The 12,912-nt window shown below is 49.0% G+C and overlaps 2 protein-coding genes across 2 annotated transcripts in view; one reads left to right on the forward strand and one right to left on the reverse strand.

Annotated features, from left to right (window-relative positions):
• Window positions 1-257: 257 nt before the first annotated feature.
• Window positions 258-12,912, reverse strand: part of LOC135460696 (uncharacterized) — a 35,407-nt gene continuing 22,752 nt past the window's right edge. Inside the window, exon 8 of the mRNA XM_064737611.1 lies at window positions 258-538. The gene's annotated coding sequence lies outside the window, so the exon portion shown is untranslated. The remainder of the gene's footprint in view (window positions 539-12,912) is intronic.
• LOC135460698 (toll-like receptor 13) overlaps window positions 3,948-12,912 on the forward strand; it is a 15,201-nt gene continuing 6,236 nt past the window's right edge. The window contains exon 1 of the mRNA XM_064737617.1: window positions 3,948-3,999. The gene's annotated coding sequence lies outside the window, so the exon portion shown is untranslated. The remainder of the gene's footprint in view (window positions 4,000-12,912) is intronic.

Genomic DNA, 12,912 nt, shown 5'->3' on the forward strand with positions numbered 1-12,912 from the left:
CCGCCACGGGCATGCAGTGAGTGAGGGGCGGGGGACTCCCCTTATAGACACCCCTTATGGACCTCCTACATCGAGCGCCCTGTCAGGCTCCCCTCCAGAGCACTCCTCTGGGCCCCCCCCCCCCCATTGTTGTCCTCCGCCCCCAGCCTGTGCCCCAAATACCCCTATATGCTTCCATCACCTACAGTCACCCCACACTCCCTCTTCCCTATAGCCCCCTATTGCGGGTAAACCAGGACTCCTGAGCAACTAACCAATATGATCGAGCAGAAGCCGTTTATTTTTTACATTACACACGCTTTTATAGATTCTACAAACTACTAAGATCACACTTCTTGACTGGTGTCGTTGCCTTATTCCGTCGTTCTCTGCCTCCATTTCTCAGTGTCTGTGATTGGTTACCGTTTAGGTCTTCTACAGTCCTCTGCTATCCAGTTCTTGCGATCTTGGTGTGCCCTTTCTCAGCTTCTTTGTTCTTATTTCAGCACAGTTTATGTCTTAGTAACCTTGATGAATTCCACAGTGCCCTGAGAAAATTCTGATAAGAACAGTTACAAGCAGTATGGCTGGAGCACACTGAAGCCTAAGTTGTTCAGATACATTGCAACAGCCCCCTACACCCTGTTCCTCATAACCCCCCATACTCCCTGTCCCCTATAACTCCCCTGTATCAGCCATCACTGTAGCTCCCTATAGATCCCTCATATCCGCAATGTCGCCCCAGACCTTACAGATCCCTTATAACCCCCACAGTTTACCCCTGTCCCCCCGGCCCCTATAGCCCCCCATAGATGCCCTATAGGCCCCTGTGTTCTGACAGGCCCTATAGATCTCCTATGCCCCCCATGTTCCTTCAGAGCCCCCTGTCTGTGCCCCCTCAGGCTAAATAGATCCCCTAAAGCCCCCACAGATCCCCATCCAATGCCTCCCCAGTCCACCGCCCAGGTCAGCAGGCATTGCAGGAGACCTGCATGTACCACAGCAGCACTCGCCTGCTGCTGTGCCCTGGCCCCTTCGCCCGCCTGGTGAGAACTCCCCACATCCCAGAATGAACACTCCTGCATCCTAAAATCCCCAGACACCCCAAGTTCTGTCATGGAACCTCCCCAGCACCCCTGATGGACTCCCAAACTCCCCTGCAACCACACAGATCATCTCAGATACCCATAAAATCTACTTTGGGACCCCTAAACCTCTCCAGGATTCCCCCAGTTTCATCCCAGAACCTCCAACATTGTCTGGGATCTTCCAAACCACTCTGGATCCCCTTTCTGTTCCGTTTCCTGGAATCCCCAAATCCATCCCAGGACACCCCAGATCAACCCTCTCAGACCCTTCAACCTCCCCCAGAGCCTTCAAATCCACCCTGGGACCCTTCAGCTCCCCATAGGACTCTCTCAAATACCCACTGGAACCCTTCAAACAATCCCTAGGACCCCTTAAAATCCGACCTGGAACCCTCCAACCTCCCCTTACACCCCATCCCAAAAACCATTGGGACCCTGCAACCCCCTACAGACCCGCCAAGTTACCCCCCAGAACCCCAGATCACCCCCTGGGACTCCTTAGGACCACCCATCCTTGTTACATGGTAGGTCTGTCCTCCCCCAAGATCCTTGCATATCCCCCAAAGTCCTTCTGTGGTTCCAGACGTCCTTGTGTTCTGCCACCTTCAGAGGCTGCATGGATTGAGTGTTCCCTGTGCCCCTCCTGCCGTGCTAGCACTGTTCCCCTGTCCCATTGGGGTGTCCCCAGGTGAGTGTCCCCATGTTCCCATGGCCAAGGGTGTTCCCAAGATGTTCCCAGAGTGGTGCTTCCCCCCTGCCTCCCACCTGGCAGACCCCAGGGTGTCCCCATCATGGTGTTCCCACATCCCCACTCCCCAGTGTATCCCCAGGTGTGGTGGTGTTGTGAGGGTCCCCAGGACGAGGTGAGAGATGAGAATTTGACTCCAGGTTCTCAGATGGCTGATTTATCATTTTATGATATTATATTAAAAGAAAATTATATACTAAAACTATATTAAACTATAGAGAAAGGATACAGACAGAAGGCTGGAAAAGAATTAATCATAAAAACCCGTGACTGACCAGAGTCCCCATACAACTGGACTGGGATTGGTCATTAATTAAAAACAATTCACATTAAACCAATCAAAGATGCACCTGTTGGTAAGCAACCTCCAGACCACATTCCAAGCAATCATATAATTATTGTTTACATTTCTTTTCTGAGGCTTCTCAGCTTCTCAGGAGAAAAATCCTGACAAAGGGATTTTTCAGAAAATAACATGGTAATACCCAGGTGTTCCTGTCCCCAGTGTTCCTCTCCCTGGGGTGTCCCCAAAGTGCCACCAGGGTGACAATAAGGGTGTCCCCAGGTCCCTGGGATGTCCCCAGGGCAGTGTCTCCATGTCTCCAGGGTATCGCCATAGTGGTGGCCCCAGCCCGAGGTGTCCCCAAAATGCCACCAGGGTGACAATAAGGGTGTCCCCAGGTCCCTGGGATGTCCCCAGGGCAGTGTCTCCATGTCTCCAGGGTGTCGCCATAGAGGTGGCCCCAGCCCGGGGTGTCCCCAATGCCCCTATATCCCCTCCATGTTGTCCCGATGTCCCCGCACTCCCTGTGACCCCGCTGCCCCCATGTGCTCCCCTTGCTGTGCCCTCCCTGCTGCAGGTGTGGGGAGCACTGCTGGCTCAGGGGGGTGGGAAGGGGGCTGAGGGGGATCTCATGGGTGCTGAGAAGGTTTCCATGGGGGTTGGAAGAGGGGGTTCTGTGGATGCTGCAGGAAGGGTGCTGGGGGTGTCTCTGGGGGCTGGGGAGGTCCAGGAAGCTCTCTTTGGGTACTTGGATGAGGCTGAGATGTTTGTTGGGTGTGTGTGATGGGAGCTGAGGGGGAGTCTTAGCAGGGTTCTATTGGCTGGGGAGGGTCTATGAGTTCTGGGACGGAGTTCCATGGATGTTGAGAGGGTCTCTGGGAGACCTCTGGGTGGTGCGGCAGGGTCTGTTATTCCCGGGGTCTGTCAGGGATTTGGGATGGGTCACTGGGTGTTGGTGCCTCCTCACACATTTACAGGCACAGGGTGTTTTGGTCCCTCCCAGTCGCCCATAGGTAGGTTTGGAGAAACCTTGCCTCCTGGGTGTGTGTTTTGGGGGGTCTGTGCCCCTGGGGGGAGCTGGAGGGGTTGGGGCATGCTGGGGAGCTTTGGGGACCCTCCCTCAGGTTTTGGTTCACAGGCAGCAGAGGCCTTCATGGTGCGGCTGTTGGAAGACGCATACCTGTGCTCACTGCAGGCCCGCCGAGTCACACTGATCCCCAAGGATCTGCAGCTGGCCCAGTGCCTGCGGGGACCCGAGGGGGGGCATCTGAATGGGGACCCCCCAGAGCCCCTGCACAGACTCAACCACCCAGGCTCCTGTACCAAGATCCCCACCCTGGGGCTCACTTGACAATCTCACACCCCTAGTGTTACTGGGACCTCCTATGAGACCATCATGCTGAGAGCCTCACCAAGGGGTCCCCCAAGCTGGGGCCATATCCTGACATGTTCAATCTGATTTGGGATCCACCTCCCCAAGACCCCCCATGTGGGCTTACCCCATAGACTCCCCCCTAGTGGACCCCCACCTCAGGATCCCCAACAACCCCTTCAGGGACCTGTTGTGGTGTGTTGCAATGTCCTGTTTTACCTTCTCCCTTCCCCCTCGCCCCTCGCTGAGTGTGCCGTGTCAATCAGGCTAACATACCAGCAAGGTGTCGTGTGATAGGTGTCCCTAGTCCCTTGAGACCCTGCCCCTTCACCTGGTTGGTGGCTCACCTGTCCCCTCCCCTTCCCCTGCCCTGAGCTTAAAAGGTTAATGTGACCATGCGGCCTCTATTCTTTTGGAGGAATTGCCCCGGTGCAGACCTCTGCACCCATGGAATAAACATCTGGATATAACCCTCCAGCAGAATCCACTCCTTCCTTCTCTTCACCATCGCCAGAAGCTCTCCCCTGAGGTAAACGGAGTCCTGACAAGCCTGGACTTGCGCCTGTGCCCCGCTGCACTCTCAGCCAAGGTATCTCTGGGGTAAAACACCACAGTGCTGCCTTTGGCCCAGCAGCGAGGGTCAGAACTGGCCCAGGCACCATCTAACTGGTTATATTGGGATTCTTATTCTAATGGGACCCAGTCCAGGGTGGAGGTCCCCTTCTTTAGTCCAGCACCCTCAGATTATTGAGGATTATTATTATTATATCCTCAGATATGAGGATACCCATGATCCCCCTGGAACCCCCATCACCAGCATGCCAGTCCCAGGGAAACCTACCCAGGACCGCCACCTTACTGGAGACACTCCCAGTTCTGCTGCACCCCAATAAATCAATAAATGTTTGTGACCCTTAGGTGCTGTTGCTGGGGAGGATGGAGGGGATTTGGGAGTGAGGCACCCTAGGGGGGAACTCTGGAGGGGAGAAGAACCCACACAGAGGGGGAGGCTCTGAGAGTATTTTGGGTGAGGGCACCTGGGATGGGGGCCAGGAAGGTCTTGGGGCCTAAGGGGTTCTATGGATAGTGGTGGTGAGTGGGTCGTCTAGGGGGTGGCGCTTAAGGGATTCGCTCTCTGAGCGGAGGTCAGGGCTTTGGGGGCGGTGCTTAGAGGTGGTTTGAACGTGGGTGGGGCTGACTGGGGGGGGCAGGGCTTAGTACCCCCGTGAGGGTGGGGCTCTGGAGGTCTCCCGTCCATGAGTGGGGAGAAGCGCCTGGTGGGGGCGCTTCAACGGGGTCCTCCCTATGGGTCGGGGCTTTGGGGGGCACACCTGGAGGGGGCGGGGCTACGGGGGTTCTGGGCACTCCCAGTCTGCTGTTCCCGCTGCTGCCGCTCGGGGCACTGCTGAGCGGGAGGGGCGGGGCCCGCGGGGGCGCTGCACCGGCAGGGGGCGCTGCACCAGCAGCAGCCGTGCCCGCACCCGGGGGTGTGGGAGGGACCCCAGAACGGACCTCCCCCATCCCAAACCCTGCCCTGGGACCCTAAATCCCCTCAAACCTGCCCATCCCTCCCATCCTTGGGGTACCCTCTGAGCCCCCCAAACCTCAGGGACCCCAAATATCCTCTCTAAAATCCCAGCCCCCACCCACCTGGTTTGGGCTACCTCCAGTTCTGGGGTCCCATCAACCCTCTTTTTTACCCAAACTGGCTGGTGCTGAGCTTGGTGGGGAATATTTTTGTTTCTGAACTTTCAAAGAAAGTTGACAAATTGTGGACAGGACAGAACATTGCTTTGACTAAAGCCCACTCTCTAACAATCCTATAAGCAGCAACACATCTGATGATGAGGAAATCATATTACAATCCTGTGATAAATAGCTACTCACTTTTCATAGTTTAGGAAGGTTTATTAAACCTTATCAAAAATACAACAGAAGACTAAATAAAGAAAAAAGGTTACGGCTCTGAGAGCAGAAGATTTTCCCTGCCATGTGCTCAGTCCTCTCACAATGGAGGTTTTCCCTTTTTTAAGCCTTTAACCCCTCCCAAAGTTCTGTCCATCAATCCCTTCTTTGCTGTCAAGTGGTGAAGATCTCTTCCTCAGGTCCTGATTTGAGGTCAGATGTCTCCATAGTGACAAGCCCTCCCAGATGTCCCAAATCCAGCTGTCCCTTGATAACCATGTGAGGGGGTACAACATAACTATAAATCTATAAAACTCTTCTTAATCTATATACATGATATTTTTCTATTAATTGTGAGACTCAATCATTGTGTTATAAATGATCAAATTGATAGGCAAATTTATGAAAAACTTAACAATGATTTATTGGGTCAATTACATAAAAGAATTTCAAGCAACCACCACAACCAAGACAGCGTCAGTCCTGGGCACAGGTGCTGGGTGAAACCAGGTTACACTGACAGAGTGACAGCGTGTCCCCAGGAGTTCACCCCGAGTGCTCTTAGCAGCCAGCTTATATACAGTTTATTCTGCCTGAGGCAGAGATGACGACATATTTCTTTGTGTCTCTTTGTATGTAAAGTTGGATCCATACATGTGTAGAAACAGACAAAGACAAAGTCTGAAACCCAGATGAATGTCTGAGTACCCAGGCAGAAACTGCATTCACATGGAGTAGGTGATGCCAGCTCCTGAGTACCATAGATTTAATCATGTCCAGGGGCACGGTCTTGTGAGCTTCCTCAAGACATTCCATTGATCATCGTCCAGGAAGGTCCAGATGATATCTTCTAAGTGCATGGTGCTAAAGGGAGCCCACTCTGATGGCCCAAGCCTGTCCCATTCATACGACAGGTAACTGATCTGGCGTTGTCTCAATGCTGTCTGGGAACTGGTTACAATGTGCATAACTCTGTTCCTGGTCAGAGTGACTGCAGGCATGGCTCATGGCCCAGGACTGCCCCATTCATACAGTAACAGGTTTGATATTATCTTTAAAGCTGTGCGGGAACTGGTTATAATGTGAATAGAATGCTGTTCCCGGCCAGAGTGGTTACAAGCATAGGTTTGGTTTCTCCTAATATTTTATACATACACATATCTATTTCTACAGCATGAATTATCTCTACCATATATAACAATTGCATTACTTATCTATCACAAACCCCAAATTAAAAATGAAACCTTCTATGATAGTCAGGGTCTGCACACTCTTACTAAAACAGTGTAGTACACAGCAACCAAGATAGCAAAGTTCCAGGAAAAGTATAGGAGAGTTATGTACTTATTGAAAACTGGGTATGTTTGGAGAGTGTCTCTGGCAGGGGGTGATTGAATCATTTGTCTGAGGCAGAAGCCCAGTATTTTTAATGGTGGGTAACCAGAAAAAACAACTCAGAGTGCCACCTACTGAGCAGGAGGTTGCATCCATTAGAGAGGAGTGATTTGCTTTGGATTGAGATCCCAACCATAGATCATGGGACAGAGGGTGTACAGAAGGCAGTGTTTTTGCAACTGATGAATGACAGATGTTCCAGGACAGCCCTCACCTACATCACTGGTTATCCAAATATGTGGCTCCCATGGTCAGAGTTTTGCTGCACATGATAAAACACTGTGGCAGAATTTCAGGATCACTTGAAGCAAGTGTTAACCCCACAGAAAGAAAGACAAGGGAAAAGACCCTTAACGTGGGGAGAGAAATCTTCAGGGCTAATTAGCTATGGCAGAAGGATGGGTTTCATTTAACAATTAGTAAACAGAACAACAATCAGGAGATTGGAATAGCAGCAAGGAAGCGGACTGCCCAAAAGGGAGTAGCAGATGGAATGAAGTGTGAGTGAAAGGCTTGCAGAAAGGAATTTCTTGAGAAGTGATAAATTATCCACTGCTGTTCTGGAGAATGTAGTGCCTGGAATGGAGTGCCTGGGGAAAAGGAAAGTTGCACTCCCTTGCCACAAGCAGGATAAAGATGTTGATGTAGGAGCTGGAACTCTTGAGAGACCTATAATTACTATGGCACCACAGGCTAATGTTAACTGGAGTCTTAGAAACAACTTTCACCATCTTCAGTGAGTTGGCGGCTGGCGGCTGCAATTATTTAAGGAGGCTCACCAAAAATAAGACTTATACAGAAAATGAGGTATCAAAGTCATCACTGGCTTCTGAGATGGAGACAGGAGAAAAACTGAGAATCTAAGTGGATAAACTTATGACTGAGAAAAACCATCTTAGGACTCTGCTTGCTTCAGCTGAGTGTAAGGAAAGATAATTATTTGAGAATTTGAACAGGGAAAATTATAGAAGAAAGAAACAAGACCTGAGAGAGGAAACTTGATTTATCCCTGTTAGTGAGAACTGAACAGTTGCAGAAACAGTTCCAGGAAACAAAGGAGAAAAGATGAAAACTGAAAGAAACAGCAAAGGTGATGCTTACACAAGCTACCAATTCACCCTGTATTGTGCAAGAGTCCATTCAGGTGGCAAAAGCATTCCAGGCACAAGCCAAGTGAGACTGAAATGCAACAAGTGGAGCCCTATCAATACATACTAATGACCCACACATCCAGATTCCAGTTGGTTCTTCTCAATGATTAATTACATTTCTAATAGATACAGGAACACAGCATTCAATACTAATGAAGCAGGACACCAAGAAGCTGGGTGTATGACCCAAATGCTAAGAGTTAAAATCACTTTAGTAAATGGAGCACATGTTATCTGCCAAGCTGCTAAGGTTAATTTATGGGTCCTGGATGAGAAGTGGATATTGGCTACTTGCTTTGCAATCAAAGATCACAATAACAGTATTTGGGGTTTTGATGTTCTGAATGATCAAATCTGTTGTCTGCCTGATGTCAGTGAGTCAATGTTAATGTTCGAACATGAGCCCAAACCCTAAAAGGAGTCCAGAGACTGTGCCGACTCCACATGGCACCTGCACTCCCTGATCCAAAGACTGCTAGTGTGTCCCCGTGCTGGATTTTTGCTGCAGGGAGAAGTGGAATTTCTGAAGTTCTGGCCAATTTGGCCCCCTTAACAGTTGAAGGTACCAATACTGCAAACCTAACAGCCACAATATAAGCACCCGTGTGCTTGGGCATTGATGGGGTGATGACAGATTAAAAGAAAAAAGGTACTATCACTCAGTCACACTCCTATCTCTCCTGTCTGAGATAGTGGCCAGAGATCATTTTAACACACTCCAGTCTCATGGAACTTGCCAGTGTTTAGCCAATGTTTGCTGTTGGCATTGCCCTTGTGTCACAGATCACAGAATATTCTAAGTTGAAAGGGACTCACAAAGATCATCAAGTCCAGCTGTTAAGTGAATGGGCCATACACAGATTTTACCAACAACAGTGGTGTTATGACCACCATGCTCAGACCAACTGAGCCAGTCTTAGGGTCTGGCTCATGAAAGAGCTGAACAGACAGTTGTGGCTCATGGTTTATTACAGGCAGTTGAACACCAGTACCACATCTACAATCACAGGTGTACTAAACTTTGAGGAACTGATAGCTCAAATTAGGAGAGCACCCTACCCATGGAGGACAACTCAAATTGCAGGAGACCCCCCTGAAAACAAAGGAAGCAGCAACAACAGTGGGCAAGTACTTCATAAAGTAGAAGTTGAGATTCGTCCTGAAGAATGTCAAGGCCTAACACCATGAAAAACCAAAGAAATATTCAATATTCAACTCAACTGCATTTAAAGAGATGGAAGAGAGAGATTCTGAGTGGGAAAAAGAAATTTTGTCATTAGTCCGAGTAATTAAACAACTTGAGCTACTAAGGGGTAACCTGTTCAGGCTAATGCTGCTGAGATTCATATGGTTTTTTCTACCCAGGAATGATATCAGTAATGATTCCAGCACACCCACACTGAGGATCAAGGTAACCATCGAAGGACAGCTTATCCTTATTGCAGGAGCAATCACTGCCAGCAGGAAGCAAACTTGGTTCACACATTAACAAGTTTAACCAACAGGGTGGAGTTACTTTTGTTATTTAAGCTAATAAATATGGTAACTTAGTACATGCATTCTACATAACGCATGCTTTTCAGTTGTAAGTGCAATTAATTGAATATGACCAGGGATTTTACCCATTACCCAAATTAGATAACACTTCCAACATTATGTCCAAGGATTGCTCCTACCAAAAAGGTGCCATGATAGAGAGGTCTGGGGTGGTCTTTACCTCCCATGTGCAGCCTTTCATCAGCACTGCAAACACTGGGGCTACATGCTTTCCTTCCTACAGAAAAGAACTCTCATTCTCATCCAGAAGCCCATCATTCAAACGTGGATACAACCTCCAGTATTATATATGCCCAAAGATGACTCTCATACAAAAGCTGCCAGATCAGAAAGCTGTTGCTGATCTTTACCCCCCTAGGGCAGCCTGTAATCAGCACCTAAACCACTGGGGCTACGTGCTTTCCTTCCCATGGTAAAGCACATTCGTTTTATTTCAGGAGCTCTGTCCATTGGAGGTAAAGGCCAGCAAGACCTGTCAGTCCACATTTTGTGTGGGAGCAATCCTTGGATGTTTTCAGTACTGGAGGTGGTATCCAAATTTCAGTGATGAGGTCCTTAAAGATGACTGAAGCACTTTTAGAGGGGATGGAAAACACCTAGACCCAGGGTTCAAAGAGCAGATTACATGCTGCCCCAGGGGAGGTAGAATTCAGCAACAATTTTCTGACCTGACACATATTGCGTGGGAGCAATCCTTGGATATATTTAATATTGGAAAGTTGTCTCCAAAGTAAGGTGGTGGACTCCTGAAGAGGAATAAAATTATTTTCCATGGGGAGAAAAGGACATAACCCACTGTTCTTGCGCAAATATGCTTCCCAGGGGAGGTAAAGGCCACAAAGATGTTTCTGCCCTGGATCATTTTGTGTTATATAATCACTGGAAGTATTCAGTGTTGGAGTGTGGTTCCAAATGCTGCAACTGTGCTCCTGAACATGAATGACAGTACCTTTCCTTGGGAAGGCAAACACATAATCTGCTGGTGGTGTTCAGATGACTGCAAAGTGAAGGTAAAAGACAGCAACAGTTTTCCGTCGTTACATTTTTGTATGGGAGGAATCCTTAGACATTCAATATCGGAGCTTGAATTCAAATGTCAGAACTCAGGCCCTGAAAGTGAATGACAGTACTTTTCCTAGAAAAATGAAATTTCCAGTCCTTATGCTGGTGCTACAGATAATCATCTGCCTGGTAGAGAGACATGCCAGCAAGACCTTGCTGTTCTGGAGCCTTTATTTGGGAGGAATCCTTGGACATACTCAACATTGCAGGTGATTTACAAAATTGTGTGTTTGATTCCTGAAATGGAATGAGAGTGCTTTTACATGGGAAGGAAAGCAGCTAACCACAGATTATAAATTGAAGAGGGGAGGAAAATGCCAGCAAGACTTTTCTGCCCTAGTCTGTTTGGTGTGAGAGCAATGTCTAGAGCTGAGATGTATTCAATACTGGAACTCAGCTCCAAATGCTGCAACTAGGTTCTTCAATGTGAATGGCAGTACCTATTCTTGTGAAGGGAAACACCTTGTCCGACTGATGGTGCTGCAGATGATCATCTGCCAGGTGGAGGTGAAGGCCAGCAAAATGTTTTCATCCTAAAACACTGTGACTAGTGATTTATTTTCCAAGAAAAAAGTGTCATTCCCTTTCAGGAACACATATAAGGAATTTGGAAACCACCTCTACTAATAAGTATGTCCAAGGATTTCTCCAACAGAATAGATGCCTGGAGAGATAGATCTTGCTTGCCTTTTTCCTTTCTTGGGCTGACAGTCATCTGCAGCACCAACAATAGGACTAGGTGTTTCTCCTCCCAAGGAAATGTGTTGGTGCCAAGCTCAAAATTTGGATCCATCCAAGGATTGCTCCCACACAAAATGTTCCAGGACAGAAAGGTCTTTACCTTGCCTGGGCAACCTCTCATCTGCCCCTCAAACATTGGCTACCTGAGGCATCATGGGCCCACTGAGCCAGAAATAATTCACCCTTGTATGGCCAGTCCAGACCTCCCTGAGACACTTTAATCCTGGCAGCCCCATCCTCCTGTCCTGTTGTGATGCTTTTCAGTGCCCGACTCTTGGGCACGTGAGCATCCACAGGAGGGACTTTCACAATCAGTTTATCCATTGGCAGTGACGTCTTGCCCCAGTCCAGCAGCCCAGATGAGTTTCCCTTGTGTTGCCAATTGCCCTTTTTCCATCGTTCCAGCCACCCCATAGAGCATTTGCCACGATCCATGAGTCAGTGCAGAGGCACAGTGTTGGCCACTTCTCTCATTCAGCCATATCCAAAGCCAGCTGGATGGCTTTAAGCTTTATGCTCTGTAACGTGACTGGATGCACCTTGTCCTTCAGTGACTTCCACAAGTTGTTATGTAGGACTCCATACAGCAGCTTTCCCTTTTTGATGCATCCCTACATGCATTTTGATGCATTATTCCTGCCTAATATGGCAGGAACCATCAGTAAAGAGAGAGTGACGCTTTTCATTTTCTGGTAGTCAGGGTGTCCTTAGCATGTGCCACCTTCGCCTCTTCCCCTTCTGATGATAATTTGAAATTTTTGCCTCAGGTCCAGTTCGTAATGACTTCCAAGATCCCTTTCCCTTGGAACACCCAGCCCAACACTGGCAGCCGGGTGTCAGTAGAAGCTGTGCTTTGGTGCCAATCACTTCTGTCACAGATGGAACCTCCTCATAAGCTGCCAGTACCTACAGTGTGGTGTGAGGGTATAGCTGGCTTCAGATCCTTTGTATCCCAGACTCAAGAACCATAGGGTGGTCCTCAAACTTCCCCAGGTTCCTTCTGCCAGAGGCTCCAGGGTAGACCATTCTCCCCGGCTGCAGTGTGGAGCATGTTTTCCACACCTTGTCATGTCCTGACTGGTCCAACGGCTACTATTGGAACAATCACCTCTTTAATTTGTTCAAAAGCATGTTGCTGCTATTTTGTTGACCACATCCACTGGAATCTGACAATGTCCATATTGCTGTTTTACCTTTTAAAAACTGAATTTCAAGGTCCCTTGACTTTACTCTGTTTTATGGCAAAACGAGCAATCAGGAGGATCTGGATTATCTTCTCCCCTTCTCTGCTGTGGCACCCTTTTGCTGCCTTGGACTCCAGCTCATACTGAAGTTCCAACATGTCCAGCATGGCAGCACTCAGTCAGGGTCATGGCAGTCCACTGTCAGTGTCCACTCTCCACAGGACTCAGGCAGGGGCCGTGTGGGGCTACTGGGGGGTGAGCGAGTCTTGCTGAGCACGCCCAGCTCTCCAGTCCACGGATCAGCTCATGGATGGGGTCCTGAAGTCCCAGTTGGTGCCATGTTGCCAATGGGACACTGTTGTGCTGGCCATCAGTACCTGCTGTTCTTCATCCCTCAGCAGTCCCACAGCAGAAGGGTCCTCTGAAAGACCAAGCAAGGATTCAGCT

This window comes from Zonotrichia leucophrys, unplaced genomic scaffold, assembly GCF_028769735.1.
Source record: "Zonotrichia leucophrys gambelii isolate GWCS_2022_RI unplaced genomic scaffold, RI_Zleu_2.0 Scaffold_89_184143, whole genome shotgun sequence".
NCBI lineage: Eukaryota > Metazoa > Chordata > Aves > Passeriformes > Passerellidae > Zonotrichia > Zonotrichia leucophrys.